The sequence below is a fragment of the Notolepis coatsorum genome, assembly GCF_963971535.1.
Source record: "Notolepis coatsorum genome assembly, chromosome: 3".
NCBI lineage: Eukaryota > Metazoa > Chordata > Actinopteri > Aulopiformes > Paralepididae > Notolepis > Notolepis coatsorum.
In genome coordinates, this window is record NC_140167.1 from 89,315,626 (window position 1) to 89,333,140 (window position 17,515).

General features: G+C 42.4%; 1 long non-coding RNA gene across 1 annotated transcript in view; it reads right to left on the reverse strand.

Annotated features, from left to right (window-relative positions):
* The window catches only part of LOC311225007, a 44,680-nt gene extending 29,372 nt beyond the window's left edge, over positions 1-15,308 (reverse strand). The window contains exon 1 of the long non-coding RNA XR_014619486.1: positions 15,224-15,308. This is a non-coding gene — a long non-coding RNA (uncharacterized lncRNA). The remainder of the gene's footprint in view (positions 1-15,223) is intronic.
* Positions 15,309-17,515: the final 2,207 nt, after the last annotated feature.

Consider the following 17,515-nt stretch of genomic DNA (forward strand, 5'->3'; position numbering starts at 1 on the left):
CCGGCCGGGTACTTGGCGCACGGCGCGACGAGTCCAGTGACAATTGTGAACGCATTTTTGTGTGCGCTCGTGCACATCCGTGCGCGAACTTTTGCTCAGCGAACTACTAGGACGGCGTCTTACCCCGTCCTACCACAACTGCAACGCTGCTCATGAGCACTACCCGGAGATCCCATCCCCTCTCGACCATGGATTTCACATTAACACGGAGACTGGTAAGCTAGAACCACTGTGGTGTGAGGGTGACGACGTCATCCCCAAAGCCCTCGTCGATGTCTTAGCAGAAGAAGAAACAGATGAAGATGACTTAGCAGATGAAATCCATACAAATATGGATGATGATGATGATGAGGAAAATGATTTTAGTCAGCAAATGGATCACAGCAAATAGAGTAAGCAGCAAAAGGGGTCTAAGAACCAAATAAATGTATTCTATTTTTAGTTTGAGCTGTATTTTATTTTCTCCATTTGGCTGTATAGAATATCTATCTATAGTTTAGTCATGTTGATTCTATTTACTTCTTGATAACAGACTGCACACTAGTCATTTTGCTCATTGTGTTGCCTGGACTTTGTTCAATACATTTCATATTTGGTTACCGGGTTTTCTGTGACTGAACCCTCCTTTGCTCAATCTGTTTTATGTTGCACTGTGATACCCCGGTCCACCAGGGGGCGTAACATGGTTCACTTTTCATGTAATTAACTCCTGATAGTATAGCATTACATTACTTAAGTCTCAACTCTTGTTTAATATATTTTTTAGATATAAAAAATAAGGGAGAAAAAAAGAGAAGAAATATGTTCTATTTTCTTGATTTGAGGTACAATGGAGAACCTTGGTCATAGCAGGTGTAATATTCCAGATAGAAAGGTCATCTTGGACTTAAATTGAAGCTTATAAATGTGGGAAGTTTTTATATCCATGTGAAGCAGCAACATGTATAATAAAATACTTGAAAATGATCACTTTTGATGACCATTTGTCAGGCAGACAGAATGTTTTTTGTCTTTTGGGGTATTCTGAGGGTGACATTTGACAATAGAAAGGTAGTAAGGCCCAGAGTATTATTCTGATACTTTTCCCCTATGTGTCAGGATACACCATGCAAGGTTTCAGACTTATTTGACCATTTGTGCAGTTGCAGTACCCTCATATTTGCAATTACATAATTTCGCCAGAAGCTTTTCCCAAAAAGAGGTTTTTTTGGCCCCTGAGGCCAAACGGGGGTGATTTGGGGGTGGTCATTATCAACTCATGATGGCCCAAGGTATAGGATAACAGGAAATAATAATGAAAAAAAGGTAGCAAAAAACATCCTGAGGGGTGGACCTGGCTCCCGGCCTAATAGTTGTTTCTATCCAAAGATTGAGGGGCTGGCAGGAGTAGGGTAGCCCTGTCATCGACTGGGTGAAGTGATCGTTGAAGAACTCCATTTGTTCATCCAACAGTGAAGAGAGCATTGCCCAGTAGTCTGGCAACCACCTTCCATAGTTTCAAGTTTCATCATCATCATTAGGTGGCTTCCAGGGGTGTAAAAAGTACCCAGAAATTATACTTAAGTGAAAGTATGGGTACAGTCTCAAAATCTGACTCAAGTAAAAGTCAAAGTATCTGGCTAAAAACACACTTGAGTAAAAGTCAGAAAGTCCTACTTTTAAATGTACTTAAGTACTAAAAAGTAAAAGTAAATTTTTTTTTGAAAGGGATAGACCAGGGGTCTCAAATTCATTCCATCGTGGGCCAAGCTTTCATTTTAACTATACATTGCACCAGGTGAGTTAGTTGAAGAGGTGAGCCAATTAGTGAAATCATCAGCTGGTGTTTAGGCAAGGCTGGAATGAAACCAAGCGTACACTCTGCCCACAATGGAATGTGTTCTGCGATAGACAATGCTGAAGACAGACAGAAGACAGAATACTGGAGTACCCTGAATAATATCACAATATTAACCACAGCATAATGCGGATCTGACTGTCTATTCTTCTGATAGCAGGTGTTTAATCAAAGATCCCTGCTTTCTAGTGTTGCACAAGGACCAATCAGCATGGGTATGGGCGGGTTCATTTTCCATTGATGGGGATTTGATTGGCTGTTTACCTGCGGTCGCAGGATTAATAACGTTAACGTTAGTTCGGCCAGATAAACAATTAAAATATACTAATTAAATGGTTGGACCTGTGAGATTTGTACTTTGTAGGTCTGCATTTTAAATGTAAGGAGTAAAAAGTATGTATTTTTTCTCTGAAATGTAATGGAGTAAAAGTACAAAGTATACAAACCTAATAATACTCGAGTAAAGTACAAATCCCCCAAAACAGTACTTAAGTATTGTAACGAAGTACAATTACTCAAGTACTTTACACCCCTGGTGGCTTCTTCGTTCCGAAGGTTGCCTATCACTCTCCAACCCATTCTGTCCCCACTTCTTCTCTCCAACTCCGTGACTCCGCCTCTCACTCCACTCCAATCACAGACGTCGTCTACCCAGCCTCTTCTTGGTCTTCCACTTCCTCTCTTTCCATCCACCTTCCCCATCACCACCTTCTTGAACAAGTTTTCAAGTTTCTTTAATAGTTGTCATACAGAAGTACAAAATGCTTCTTACTGTTACGCTCCAGAGACTGTGCTAGACAAGATAAGTATGAAATAAAATAGTATAGCATGTAAAATAGAAGTAAAAAAAAAAAGGTCAGTGTTCAGTATAGACATATGTACAATGCAGAATAGAAGTAACTGAGTTACCATACAATATACAATATACTATGCAATGTACTAATATACAATACTATATAGTGCAGAGCAGAAATGGGATGAGGTACAATTTAGGTACAATTTACAGTAAGGTGTACGAGTTGTAGTGCAAATCCTTTACCAATAAATATAAAGTGTAAAGTGTGTTTAGGTGATCTAAAGTGTGGAGAGTGGGTGCTGCAGTGTGTTGTTTGTTTAAGTGAGTGTGTGGGTGTGTGTGCTGTGTGCATTTGATGGTTGTTGCATAGTGTTTATTGTTCGTTGAGCAGCCTGATGGCCTGGGGATAGAAGCTTCTTCTGAGTCTTTCTGTGCTCGCCTTAAGACTCCGGTATCGCTTGCCTGACCGCAGCAGTTCAAAGAGGCAGTTGTTCGGGTGGCTGGAGTCCTTGATGATTCCCTTAGCCTTACCCCTGCACCGCTTGTTGTAAATGTTCTGGAGGGTGGGAAGCACCCCTCCAATTGTGCGTTCGGCTGAACGCGTCACTCCTTGTAGTCTGCTACGGTCTTGTGCAGTGCTATTCCCAAACCAGGAGGTGATGTTGCCAGTCAGGATGCTCTCTATTGTACATTAGTAGAAGTTCTTAAGGATCTTCTGACTGACTTGGAACTTCCTTAGGCGCCTGAGGAAGTAGAGGCGTTGTCGTGCCTTCTTCACAACACTGTCAATGTGTGTGGTCCATGTCAAGTCCTCGGATATGTGGGCTCCGAGGTACTTGAAACTGTTCACTCTCTCAACCGGTGCCCCGTCGATGCTGAGGGGGCTGTAGTCCTTGACCCCCGACCTCCTGAAGTCCACAATCATCTCTTGTTTTGCTGACGTTCAGGGAGAAGCAGTTCTCCTGACACCACTGTGACAGATTCTCTACCTCTTCCAGGTAGGCCCTCTCGTCGTTGGCAGAGATCAGGCCCACCACTACTGTGTCATCAGCAAATTTGATGATTGTGTTGTTGTTCCGCTGTGCCACGCAGTCATGCGTGTACAGGGAGTAGAGGAGGGGGCTCAGAACACAGCCCTGGGGGGCCCCTATGTTGAGCGTGATGGATGAGGAGGTGCAGTTGCCTGCTCTTACCACCTGGGGTCTGCCCGTCAGGAAGTCCAAGACCCACTGGCAGATGTCATAGTTCAAGCCCAGGTCCCTGAGCTTGGCTATGAGTTTGGAGGGGACTATGGTATTGAATGCTGAGCTGTAGTCGATGAACAGCATTCTCACATAGTTCCCCTGCCTCTTGTCCAGGTGTGATGCTGCTGTGTGCAGCACATGGGCTATGGCGTCCTCCATGGACCTGTTAGGGCGGTATGCAAATTGCAGGGGGTCCAGGTTGATGGGGAGGGAGGAGCAGATGTAGCCCTTCACTAGCTTCTCAAAGCACTTCATGGCTATGGAGGTGAGAGCTACAGGGCGGTAGTCGTTGAGGCAAGCGGGCGTAGATTTTTTGGGTACAGGGATGATGGTGGACTTCTTCAGACAGGTGGGGATGACAGCCTGTTCTAAGGACAGGTTAAAGATGTCAGTGAATACCGGGGCCAGTTGGTCGGCACAGACTTTTAGGATGCGGCCGGGGATGCCATCCGTTCCTGCTGCCTTCCTGATATTCACTTTTTTTAAAGGTCCGCCTCACCTCATGCTCTGTTACCCTGAACACTGAGTCTCCATCAGCAGACCCCCCCCCCCCCCCCCCCCATTGTCGTGGCTTGTAGGCTGGTGTTATTCACAGCCTCAAACCTCGCATAGAAGGTGTTGAGATCATTTGCTAAGGAGATGTCACTGTTCAGTTTGAGGGGGGTGCCTTTGTAATCTGTCATTGTTCTGAGGCCCTGCCACATACCTCTAGAGTCAGCCTGTTCAAACTGAAGTTCAACTTTATCCCTGTAACGCCGTTTTGCCTCTATTACTGCTCTCCTGACGTTGTATCTTGCCGTCTTGTGTTCATCCATGTTGCCTGTCACCAGCCCGGTGTTGTAGGCTGAGGTGTGCACTTTCAGAGCCTCACGGACGGATTTATCTACCCAGGGCTTTTGATTTGGGTAGATTCTAATTGTGGTAGAGGGGATTGTTTCTTCTACCAGAGTACAGACAAAGTCAAGCACCGTTTCAGTGTATTCGTTAATATTGGCTGTGTTATCACGGAATACATTCCAGTCTGTGCATTCAAGTGCAGCCTGGAGTGACTCCTCTGACGTCACAGTCCAACGCTTAACCTCTCGCGATACTACCGGCGTTCGCTTGAGACTTTGTTTATACTTTGGCAAAAGAAAGATGGCGGCGTGGTCCGACTTGCCGAAAGGACTAAGAGCCTGTGACTTGTACCCATTCTTAAATTGAGAGTATACATGGTCTAATATGTTCTCGCCTCTGGTGGGACAGGTCACATGCTGATAGAAATTCGGCAACACCAGGCGGTTAGGTGGCCGAGCGGAGATTGCGTTCGTCACCAACCCCGGAGCTGTGAGCTGGATTCGCCTGTTCGAATCCAGCTCACAGCTCCGGGATTGTCACCAGCTTGGCTGGCCGTCTGCACTAATACAATTGGCTGTATTAGAGGGTGGGAGAAGCTGGCGGGGTGGGTCCGGGTCGTTGTAAACAGCGACTCCTACAGTTCGGTCGGGGCGCCTGCTAAGCGCGGATAGGACTTGAGGGGGATAGTGTGATCCTCCCACACGCTACGCCCTCTCGATGAGAATCCGCGCTGCCAGGTGAAAAGAAGCGGTGATTGGCTGGACGTGTGTCGGAGGAAGCACGTGGTAGCCTCCACTCTCCCAGATGATCCGACTGTGGGGGGGTAAGTGCGCAGCGACCAGGAAGGGATTGGGAATTGGCATACGACTAACATTGGGATGGGAGAAAATCGGAGGAAAATGGAGGGGGAAAAAGATTTAAAAAAAAAAAAAAAAAAAAAAAAAAAATCGGCAACACCTTTAACACTTGGTTGCCTAAGGTTAAATTAATGATATACCATAGATTGCCAGCGCTATTTGTCTATGGAGAAAGTCCCCTTCTTTGCAGGGCTATAACTTTTTAAATTCTATTGCTACATTGCCATTATTAGGGCCCATTCAAAGTCCTATATGTATTGTTCATTGTGTAGCAACGTTAAACTTTTTCATTCACATATTCATAGTAAAGTATGGTCTAATGTATAAGTATGTTTTCATCTCTTTCTGCAGCTTTCTCCAGAACGTGATATATAGCCCCAAATGCATTATATTGATGATGAAATACAGTTTGATGGCAATCAGCGCGATATAAAAAATTCCAACTAGACGTACTTCTAGAAGTTACTACACGTCATCTGATGTTGACCGGATGGGCGAGGGGGCGTTTATAATTCCGTGGGCAGCGTTATACCAATCATCTAATGTGGGTCAAATGTTCATCATAGCAGTTAGTGTCGAACACGGTAATATTACACGCTAAAACTCACCCCAGTCTCCGCGGGCCGTTGGGCGATCAGCGTGGGGTAGACAGTTTTCCATTATGGGATGTTGAAATAGTCGGTCCATTTCCAGGTTGTATAATAATATATACGTCCAAATCATGTTGTTTTTTCGAGTTATTTGCAGCGATCGATGTTCACTGTGTGAAGACGGAGTCTCTCTAACATTAGCGAGTGCCCGGACCCCATATGGAGTGAGTCCTACCGGGTTAAAGGTTGACATCCGGTTTCGATCTGCCGATCGGCCACCAGATGGCGGTCTTGAACCGCTAGAGGATTGAGAGGAGATCACACTTGTGTCTCAGGCCAGCGGAGGGACATTATGAATCCGATCGCAGATTTTTGAAATATTGATATAAAGACGACGTACAGCGTCCCCCGGCAACTTTAGCATGGCCAGCAAAGACGTCTAAAGACGCCCCCTGGCAGTCAAAGTGTTAAGATGCGCGCTGTTGAAATCGCCCAGAACCAAAATGGCAGCGTCAACGCTAGCTATCTGTAGTTTATTTACCTCGTCGTGTAGCTTAGAAAGTGCGGCCCCATGGTTGTCGTATGCCATCAGTCCTGGCAGCATGTTGTAGGTTGACGATAGGTACTCAGCCATTTCTTGCATGACATGCATCAAGACATTGTACAAGTGGGTCAGACATCTCCAAGAACGAGACCCAAAAGTCCCCCATGTCTGTGCCAGGCTTCTCATAAACTCTGTTGACTTCATGTCGCCATCATTCTCAAGATCACAGTAAGCTGTCGGTAGAGCCTCTTGAGTTTCAGTCAGTGCATTCCGCAGAATGTTGAGGTTCTCCTTGATGTCTTCCGATAGTTCTTTGTGCTCAAGAATCTTTGACAGTTGATTTGGGATAAGAACCTCTCTCAAGAGCAGGATGCACTGCACGCCCCGTCTGTAGTGCTTTCCACGTAGTGCTTGGTCTACCGACCCCTCCACTACTACCCCTGCTGTAACCAGAGTGTCTGCCATTCCAGAGCCCTTGAATCTCTTGTAGATGGCATAGATGTAGGACATCAGCTGGTGGAAAGCTCAGAGGATTGGGATGATGTCCTTGAACATTTCTGGATTCTCCGCCTTCAGCTGAGTGATCGTCTTGTAGGTGGGCAGGTCACCAACAAGAAAGGAGAATGGAATTTTCTTCAGTCGCATGGCCTCCACATGTTTCACCATGATGTCATTCACCACTGACTTGCTTGGAGGTTCATTGTATGTTATGTGGTAGTAAGTCTTGCTCTTGTTGGGTGGTGGATGACAGCAGGACTGGGCACCACTGTATCCTGGAGCTCGCTGCTCTTCAGGCGGTGGTCTTGTACTATGATTAGGGATGGGTACCTTTCACATTTTAACCGATACGGTACCGGTACCTGTGAATCGATACCGGTACCTTTTTTCTGTACTTTAGTCTCAAGAAATTTAATTTACCTACCTCAGTTGTGAAAAAAAAATCAAAACTTCAAATAACTACAATTTCGACCGTTTTCGGCTTGCCATTGCTCCGACTGCTTTGTTGTTGAATCAAGTCAAATCCTAGGTAAGCATATATTGTGCGTGTGAACGTTGACATGAAAATAAAAAAAGGTAAAAAAAAATCCCCCCCCCCGTATCTCACTTGAATCGATACTCTGTAGTACCGACGTGTTTCGGTTCGGTACCTCAAAAGTACCGAATTCGGTACCCATCCCTAACCATGATTGTCTACACAAGACAGTGCATGTATCACAGAGCGAGCACGCTGCGGAGCTGACCCATCCACTGGTGGATCTACCCTGGGACGAGCAGGTGGCTCACTCTTGCTACCAGGGGGACATCTGTACTGGCAAACCTTTGTCAGTTCTGCACACTTCTGCTCCACATCCATCAGAGCCCAGTGGTCATAGAGGAGCAGTGTATCTGCATAGCTGATGCAGACACCACTCTTGTGCAGAGTGTCTACCAGATCTTTACTCCTTGTCATGCCATGGACATTTACGCCCAGGTTGATAGCAGTGGTAGTGCACTGTCCAGTGAGGTGGTACATTCAGACCCAGAGTTTTTGTTAACACCAAAGTAAGATAAATAAATAAGTAGAGCACAAGGGTTAAATTCGGCTCAATCAACTAACCTTACTATTTTATGTTAGGCTATAGTGCAAAATAATTTTTGGTTCATTATGAAAATGATGGTATGAACTGGACACCATTTTCTCAGTAGCCTACCCTATTTAATGGAAAACCGCAAATCAGTAACTGTTGTTTACACACAAACATTGACTTTATTGACCTCAGAGATTACTTCTGTGTACTTGTACTGTATATTATTCAACTCATCATGAGCAGAGCTTTCATTAGAGCCTAATATGAAGGCCCTGTGACGATTTTGAAAAAGAAAAATGGCAGCCATCTTGCATTTGAAGGTCAACAATAGGTCAAATCATTATATAAACACCAAATATGTATTCCTTGATCAAAATAAGCTCTGAAACCATGTATTGTGCATCATTGTAGGTCAAACCATTAAAAATACACCCTGGCTAAATTTGTTTATTAACCCTCCTAGATGACAAATCCATTGAGAAACGGACCTTCGGTCTCCACGGTCACGGAAGTGCCACAGATGACCCTACTATATGGCTCCCAATTATTTTACACGCCAGAGTGGCTGAGTAGCCTCTGTAATTTACCAGCCAAAGAGGAAATCTACACGCCATTGGCGTTTGGCAGGTGCTTATTTTGTTCCCTGCCTGGTATCAGACCTGTTTTAGCCTGGTATCCTTCACGTGCGTTTGTGGATAGCGTTGGCTATATTATATGTATATGCCAGGAAAGTAGCTCAGCATCACATATTTGACCTACATTACAAAAAATCAGTTTTTTTTAATGGCGCATGGAATAAAAGTGTCACACCTTCCACTCTAGTCGCAGAAATGAACAGGTTGACTTCCATGTTAAACACATATTTTGAATACACAGCCTGTACAGTTTCAAATTAGAATGATTCATAAGTAACATGATAAAAGGATGGATGAGGCTAACCCCCTAACCCCATTTTAACACTATCGCAGTTTTCGGCAAAGGGCTAAAGGTGTGATTTTTTTAAAGGTTGACTCGAGGGTTAAGATTTAGTGTTACATCCAGGCTTCCTTCAGATGTAGTTACATCCAGGTTTCGTTAACACTTTGAGTGCCAACGATGAGATTTCTCGTTAGTTCATGCCAACCGTTGAGTGCCAGAGAGACCTCGTTTTTAGATTTTTCATCAATCTAGCCTCATGTTACCAGTGGGGATCGGTCTGAACTCGAACAGGGAAAATTCCACCCCCTATCGTCTCTCCGGATGGTACTGCACCCCTTTGGATTGGATTGAAACGCATGGGGGGGGGGGGGGGGGGGGGGGAGGGTCCTACTTCCACATTTTACTGGTCAGACATGTAATCCGAGCCTACTGGAGTCATCGCCCACCATCAGAACAGCGGAAAACGTGTGTTTCCAGTACCCAGCGTTGGATCAATAAACGCGATCGATATTTGGAATGGCGATCAGGAATTGCAATCATCTTTTTGGAGAACATCTGATCCGAGGTAAGGAATCTATTTTACCAGTCTTGGGATAATCAGAGCTATTTTCACCTATATATCAGCATGTGCCATGTGTGTATCTGTGTGTGTGCGATCAGGAAATAAGATAAATAGATTTTTCAGCCCGCTTCTATAGCGTGCATAAGTACACATACTATCGATAATCTAGCGTTTATTTGAAAACTATTCATAAATAGGCCGAAAAATGACAACGTGTTGTGTATTCCAGTAAAGGGCGATTATCACAGAATCTTCTGAAATTTTCTGGAAGTTTCAAGAAACAAGCGTTTTTCTAAATGGTATAAAACCGAAATGAACCAATTAAAAAAACAATCCGTTTCGACAATGCTGACTGCAAACAAGTGATTGATAAGCGACGGCCATATTATACACATAGCCATAATTTAAGATATAGTTTATGCGTTCGCAAATATGAGAGCTCCATCATTGAAGTGGGTGGTGGCACGCAACAGGGTTCCGGGGAACCGGACCCGTGGCATTCAAAGTGTTAAGATGTAGTGTTACATCCAGGCATCTTTAAGATGTAGTTTCATCCAGGCTTCTTTAAGATGTAGTGCTGCATCCAGCCAACTCTGTTTCCACTGCCTACTTTGCCACTAAAAGGTCATGCAAATGAACTGTATTCATGTAGTGCTTTTATCCAAAGCGCTTCACAACTCATGCCTCACATTCACCCATTCACTCACCCATTCACTCACAAATTCACTCACACTCAGTTACACACTGAAGTAGGGAGGTTTGTGATCGTGTTCTTAAATTGTCCATAGATTTTTAGTAGGGATGCACCGAAAATTCGGCCACCGAAAGTTTTCGGCCGAAAATGGCCTTTCGGCTTTCGGCCGAAAGAGTTTTTTCACCGAAACAGAAGCAACCTAACGCGTGTTGTTGTGATGATGTCATCAAAACGCGGATTCATTACATGCGCGCTGTGAGCTCTTCAGTCCTTCAGTCCTGCGTGATACTCCTCTTGGGACTCGGGAGCAATGCATCTCCTCGGGAGTCGCGCTGTTTCTACAGTATGTAAACTCCGCGCGCAACAAGTCCAATAAATGCGTCTTTAACATATTTACTATATATATCACTGAGTGATCTAATATGCATATTATTCAGAGCGAGAGGGGGAGGGATTGTTTCTCTCACATTGACGCTGTCTGTCCTGCGTGATACTCCTCTTGGGACTCGGGAGCAATGCATCTCCTCGGCAGTCGCGCTGTTTCTACAGTATGTAAACTCTGCGCGCAACAAGTCCAATAAATGCGTCTTTAACATACTTTATCCTTATTTACTATATATATCACTGAGTGATCTAATATGCATATTATTCAGAGCGAGAGGGGGAGGGATTGTTTCTCTCACATTGACGCTGTCTACTGTGCCAAAGTCATCTGGGGACTAGAAAGGTGTGCTCAGTAGAGCACAGATCTCTCTCTCTCTCTCTCTCTCTCTCTGATTGAAAACTTTATTAACAGATTGCAGAATGGGTACAATACAGTACAGCTCAATACACACAATTGTTAAGGGGATGCAGACCAGAGAAAGACTTTAGTCTTGTTTACATCAGGGTCCCCCATTTTCAATTCATCAGGACATATATGACATACATGACATACAGATAAGACAGTACTGCTACATCTATACATTTATGACATACCAGATTTGCAAATACAGTACTGTTTGTGATACAAAAAGACCCATAATAGTGATTATTTATTATTTAAGTTAAGTTTAGCCATAATCATATATTTTTCCATAATCAGGTAGCTGAACAACATTGGTAAAAAAAATCTATTCTATGAATCATTTTCGGCCTTTCGGCTTTCGGCCAACTGTTTCCTATTTTCGGTATCGGTTTCGGCCAAGAATTTCCCATTCGGTGCATCCCTAATTTGCAACCCCCAAATCAAGAATGTTTAAGATGAATGAAGTAAGATTTTGATTATTTAAAATATGGCCTGTGTAGACTAAACTATGCACAGAATGATGTCAGTCTACAAGGTCCGGATTCTACATGGTCCGGCAATGTAGACCTTGTAGACTCCACTACAGACCAATTATCAGTGAATGTTCATGCATTTTTAAGAAGGGCTACTTCCACAAAAAAACAAAGAACTCACCAAAACATCGCAGTAGCACCTTATCTAAATGTTCTATTTCATATAATATTGGAGATTCATATTTATTTATGTATTGCATGCATTTCTACATTTTATTTCCCATTTTGTTTATTCATCCCAGTATCTTTCTTTCTTATGTGTGGAATTCTACAAGGCATGTAGGTGTATATGTGTTTGAGGATGATATCCTCCAAACAGGCAATAGTGATGATATAATTTGGGCAGTGCTGAGCTGGGTTACTTTCCTCCAGTGTATTTGTCCCCCGGCCCCACCCAATGGCCCCATGCACACACACACAAATCGAAGCTAAAAAAAATATATATATATTTTTAACTCCCGATTTTTTTTTCATGTTCGAAGCTTGTGCCATCGAACGAAGCTTCGAAGCTTCGAAGTATTTAAGACAGCCCTAGTGTCTAGTGTATTCGAGAATATTCCAATAAATGCCGTTTATGAGGGAATCTTTCTATTTTCCGAAAATTTTAGAAAAGGTTAGCTTTTCGAAATGCTATAAAAAGGATATGAACCGATTAAAAAACAATCCGTTTCGACAATGTTGACTGCAAACAAGTCATTGATAAGCGACGGGCAGATTAGACACATAGCCATAATTTAAAACATAGATTATGTGTTTTTAACGCTATCATTGAAGTGGATGCTGGCATCCAAGGACATTAATCAACGTTATGGCTGGCACTGAAAGTGTTAACACATCCAGCGCCAAAAACGCTGTACAGCATTATTGCCCGCCATGCGTTGACCGCCAACATCGCTGTACAGCGTTTTTGAGATCAATATTAAATTCTCTCACCATGGCATTCATAATTCATCCACCCAACCTCCGGTGCTGCAGTGGGACCCTAAATGGGACTGCAACGCCTCAATACCACCGCCTGGTGGATGGTCGGGTGAGTTACACACTCAAAACCGGATAGTGTCATCGGTGCGTCGAGGAAATTCCTCTGGCAGTCACATCTCGTTACGAGACTACAGACAAACACTGGTGTGCAATGCATATGGATCGCTGCCATAACGCAATAATCTATAATATGATTTCGGCGTTTATTGCGCCATACAAACCGGAAATGGATCTAGGAGATCGGCGTCGAATAATTGGGATCCTTCTCCTCCAGTCTCATCGGTGCACGGTAAGAGGGCAGTAACGTTATTTTCAACCCGATTGTTTATTCATTTCACTTCAAGTGTGACATCGCCTACGGCAGCTTCCACGCTCAAAACGCAAACCTGAAACAAAACCCGGGGGGGGGGGGGGGGGGGGGGGGCTGGCTCTCCTTTCCCAAAAAAGAATTAATTATTCTGATGAGTATTGCACTTGGCTACTTGTTTACTTTTGTAGTGTTCAGATAACACTAATAACGCTGAAATGCATGTTATGGATATGAAGCACTCAGGAATGTTGTTTAGTAGCAGGATAAAAGTTTATACATTTAACAAAATCATTTATTATTGCACTTTTTATTTACTGTTGTAGTGAAATGCAGCAGGAATGCTGCTTTGTGTTTGTTGAGCAGTGGGCTTTAAGTTCATACATTTATTTTAATAGAAGCCTTAATTATAATTTGTCATTTCTTTTATATATTTGGGTTACACAGCAATACTATCAAATTCAGCTGTATTTATAAATTCATAAAGTTGAAATTAAGCATTACTAAATGAGTTTGAAATGGAATAAAAACAAAGTTACAACCAATTATAATAGTTTATATGTCTTATTTATCACATCTGTGACTATTATGTGCTATTTGAGTGATGGGGTACTACTGGCGGGACTGCCGATAAACAATGCGGCCCCCCAGATTGAGTGTGGAAATGTAGGGGCTCTCACCATATACAAAGTTGCCCACCCCTGACCTAGACCATCAGGACCTAGACCATCAGGACCTACACCATCAGGAGTACACAGGACCTAATGTTGCTGTCCGTATCCCGTATATCACACTGTTGCTACGCCATAGTCGGGGTTTGCACAAGGTCCTTGAAGTGCTTGATTTTTGAAAAAGAAAAGTCAAAGCCTGGAATTCCTTAAAAACAGCAAATTTTTTCTTTACAAGGTGCTTAAAAAGTCCTTGAAATTCAAATGAACCATTCACATTGGAAGTTTAGTTCATCCATGATAATTGTTCCGAATCAAGAATAGTTTATTTTTATTTGAAGTGTAACTAATTGTCGGAAATTGGTTTTAAGCAATAAATATTGGATCAGATTTTTTTTTCTATAAAAAACTGCATTTAAAAGTGAATTGTATCCTTTTAAATGCCCTTTTAAAATGAGAAATGCTTAGAAAAGTACTTGAATTTCATTTTGCAATGTCTGTGGGAACCCTGCATAGTGTACAAGAAGGACTTGTTAAACAGCAGTTGGTCTAAAGCTAGATCTGATGTGTTTTGAACCATTCACCTTGTTATATACGGGACTCCTTATTTTCACACCGTTTTGCCCCGGGGTGGGGGAGGGGGGTGGGGGTTGTTTATAAACCCTTACCCTAACCTTTACGTTGCTGAAGACCTCACTCCTAACCTCAAATAGAGATCACATTTTACATTTATTCATTTAGCTGATGCTTTTACCCAAAGCAACTTACAGGTTCTGTATGACAAGTCAGCAGGAAGGGTACGACTCTTTCAGCTGAATGAATGTGCCAAAGTCATCTGGGGACTAGAAAGGTGTGCTCAGTAGAGCACAGATCTCTCTCTCTCTCTCTCTCTCTCTGATTGAAAACTTTATTAACAGATTGCAGAATGGGTACAATACAGTACAGCTCAATACACACAATTGTTAAGGGGATGCAGACCAGAGAAAGACTTTAGTCTTGTTTACATCAGGGTCCCCCATTTTCAATTCATCAGGACATATATGACATACATGACATACAGATAAGACAGTACTGCTACATCTATACATTTATGACATACCAGATTTGCAAATACAGTACTGTTTGTGATACAAAAAGACCCATAATAGTGATTATTTAAGTTAAGTTTAGCCATAATCATATATTTTTCCATAATCAGGTAGCTGAACAACATTGGTAAAAAAAATCTATTCTATGAATCATTTTCGGCCTTTCGGCTTTCGGCCAACTGTTTCCTATTTTCGGTATCGGTTTCGGAAAATGTTTATTTAAAATGGACACCACAGCCACATTGGACCAGCCAGAGTGGACAGACCAGATGCGCTGTTTTGCGTGTTTATAGCACAAGTGCTATTTCAGTCCTCCCTCTCTCAGTCCCATCTCTGTCCTCTCTCTCTCCACCACACACAGACCCTCTCTCTCACCCCGGTGACTCAATACGTGGGAAAAGACCACACTTACGCTTCTCATCGTCAGCCTGAACTAAGGAAGCCGCTCTTAACAGAACATCCAGCGACGTCTCCATGCTGGGCTCCATGTGACTGGGTTCCCTGTGACTGGGCAGAAACATGGACAGATGGAGAAAGTAAATGCTTTTATTCCAAAACACTATATATATATATATATATATATATATATATAACCCATGATAAGATGAAGTTCGATACTTCAGTATACACACCCATAATTCCATCTACGGCTGTAATTATCAATTAATCTATCGATTATTTTGATTGATAATTTTAATAGTTTCTGTTACTATGTTCTAGGCATATCAAACGGTAAAACACTGTGTTACTATGTTCTAATCTAGGCATATCAAACAGTAAAACAGTGTTACTATGTAACATATACTGTCTTGTCTTATGGCTGGGTGGTTCCCAGTGCCAACCTCTGGCTGTTTAAGTTTATTTGGATCCCCATTAGCCACAGCAGTGCTGGGGCTATTCTTCCTGGGGTCCATAACACATAAAATACAGTTACAGACTTATACACTCACAACATTTACATGTCATACAGACAATTAAAACAACAATAAAAACCCTAATCAAATTCATAATACAATACAACAATATATACGCCTTATGAATTCATAATACAATACAATAATACCTACTCATAATTAATTCATAATACAATACAGCATAATATACTATTTAGCTTTTACATACATTATCTATGTTCATATCAGCCAATCATACAATATTTTAATAATATATCCCTATCAGACACATGCCTTTTCATCCATATATACCTATCTCTTTATCAGACACATATATTTTCATTTACGTACACACTATCTATTAGGGAATGTCAATTTCTTTGGTTGAAAATGTTGTTTTACCACGATTTTGAAACGACATTTACTATTCTCCTGCTTAACATGTCTGGGAAGAGAGTTCCATTCCTGCATACCACGGAACATGACAGTTCGCTTCATTGCATTCGACCTCACTTTTGGAAGTGTAAAACCTCATGCAGAAGCATGTCTGGTGGAATGGTTGTGTCTGTCAAGACTTATAGATAAATTGTTATATAAAATTGAGGGGATCTTTGTAACAAGAATATTCCTAGTGAATACAAGGAGTGAGCAGAGTAATTTATGTTTGACAAGTAACAAATGAGCACATCTTTTAACAACAGAAATCCCTCTTCCCATTTTCACTACTATATTGTTTATATGGTGTGACCATGACAATTTACTGTCTAATGTTACCCCTAGGAGTTAGTCTCCTGGACTTGATTAATTACCACATCACTTATCAAAAGTTTCAAGACTGGGTTCGTTCTTAGAATATGGTTTGAACCGAAAATGATGCTACTTGTCTTTGATATGTTTAGAACTAGTTTGTTATTCTTTATCCATTCAATCACTGATTGCAACTCTGCCTTTAGGACCGTATTTAATTCATTGGCTGTTGAGGCTGATGTGTAAATCGTTGAATCATCCGCATACATAGAAATATAGGACTTATTTAGGACAAGAGCCTCTACCCATTTCATAACAGGTGAGAATAAGGAACAACTATATCGTAAATTAAGTTTTATTGGCTGTGAGGCTGTAAACAGCAGAGAAATGTTAGCTGCTAGCTACTTCACCATTATAACGCTAGTCCATTCTCTTCAAGTAGCCTACATGCCTTTTTTCCAGCATTAGATTAAGGCTTTCGAAATAGTGAAATGCCATGTTGGCCTCAATATTTTCAAAACAAATTATATGAAAAGGTTATGAAATTAACAAGAATGTGATAAACGGAGCTCAACGCATACATTTGATCGTAGAAATCCGTTTGTTTTCCACCATACCAAGATGGCGGCGGTCTCGTGCCATCAGAGTCAGTGGCGTCTCTACAATTCGTAGCCGCATTTCTGCAGACCCCTCTCTGATTGGCCGAGCGTGCGCATGCGCATGAGCCACGACAAGTCCTCTAGCCAGGAGTCGAAACTCTGTTAAGCTCTAGAGAGAGAGGCTGAAAACCCACAGTTGTTGCCCGACGGATGGGAGCCGAATCCCGGATCCGAGTTTTCTGATGAATAGCCCCAAAACATGGAGGTCGCGAACGCAATTTATACGCATGGAAGTATTGATTACGCCATAACGAATCATTAAAAAAATATACCGTTAACTGGAATATGTTGCGTGTGCCTGCCTTTACACATATGTTGGATAGGATTATGTAATTGGTTTGTCATTAAAAACCAATAATCGCTCGCCGGCTTCGCTGGCGAGCCTGGAACATACATGTTTCGGAA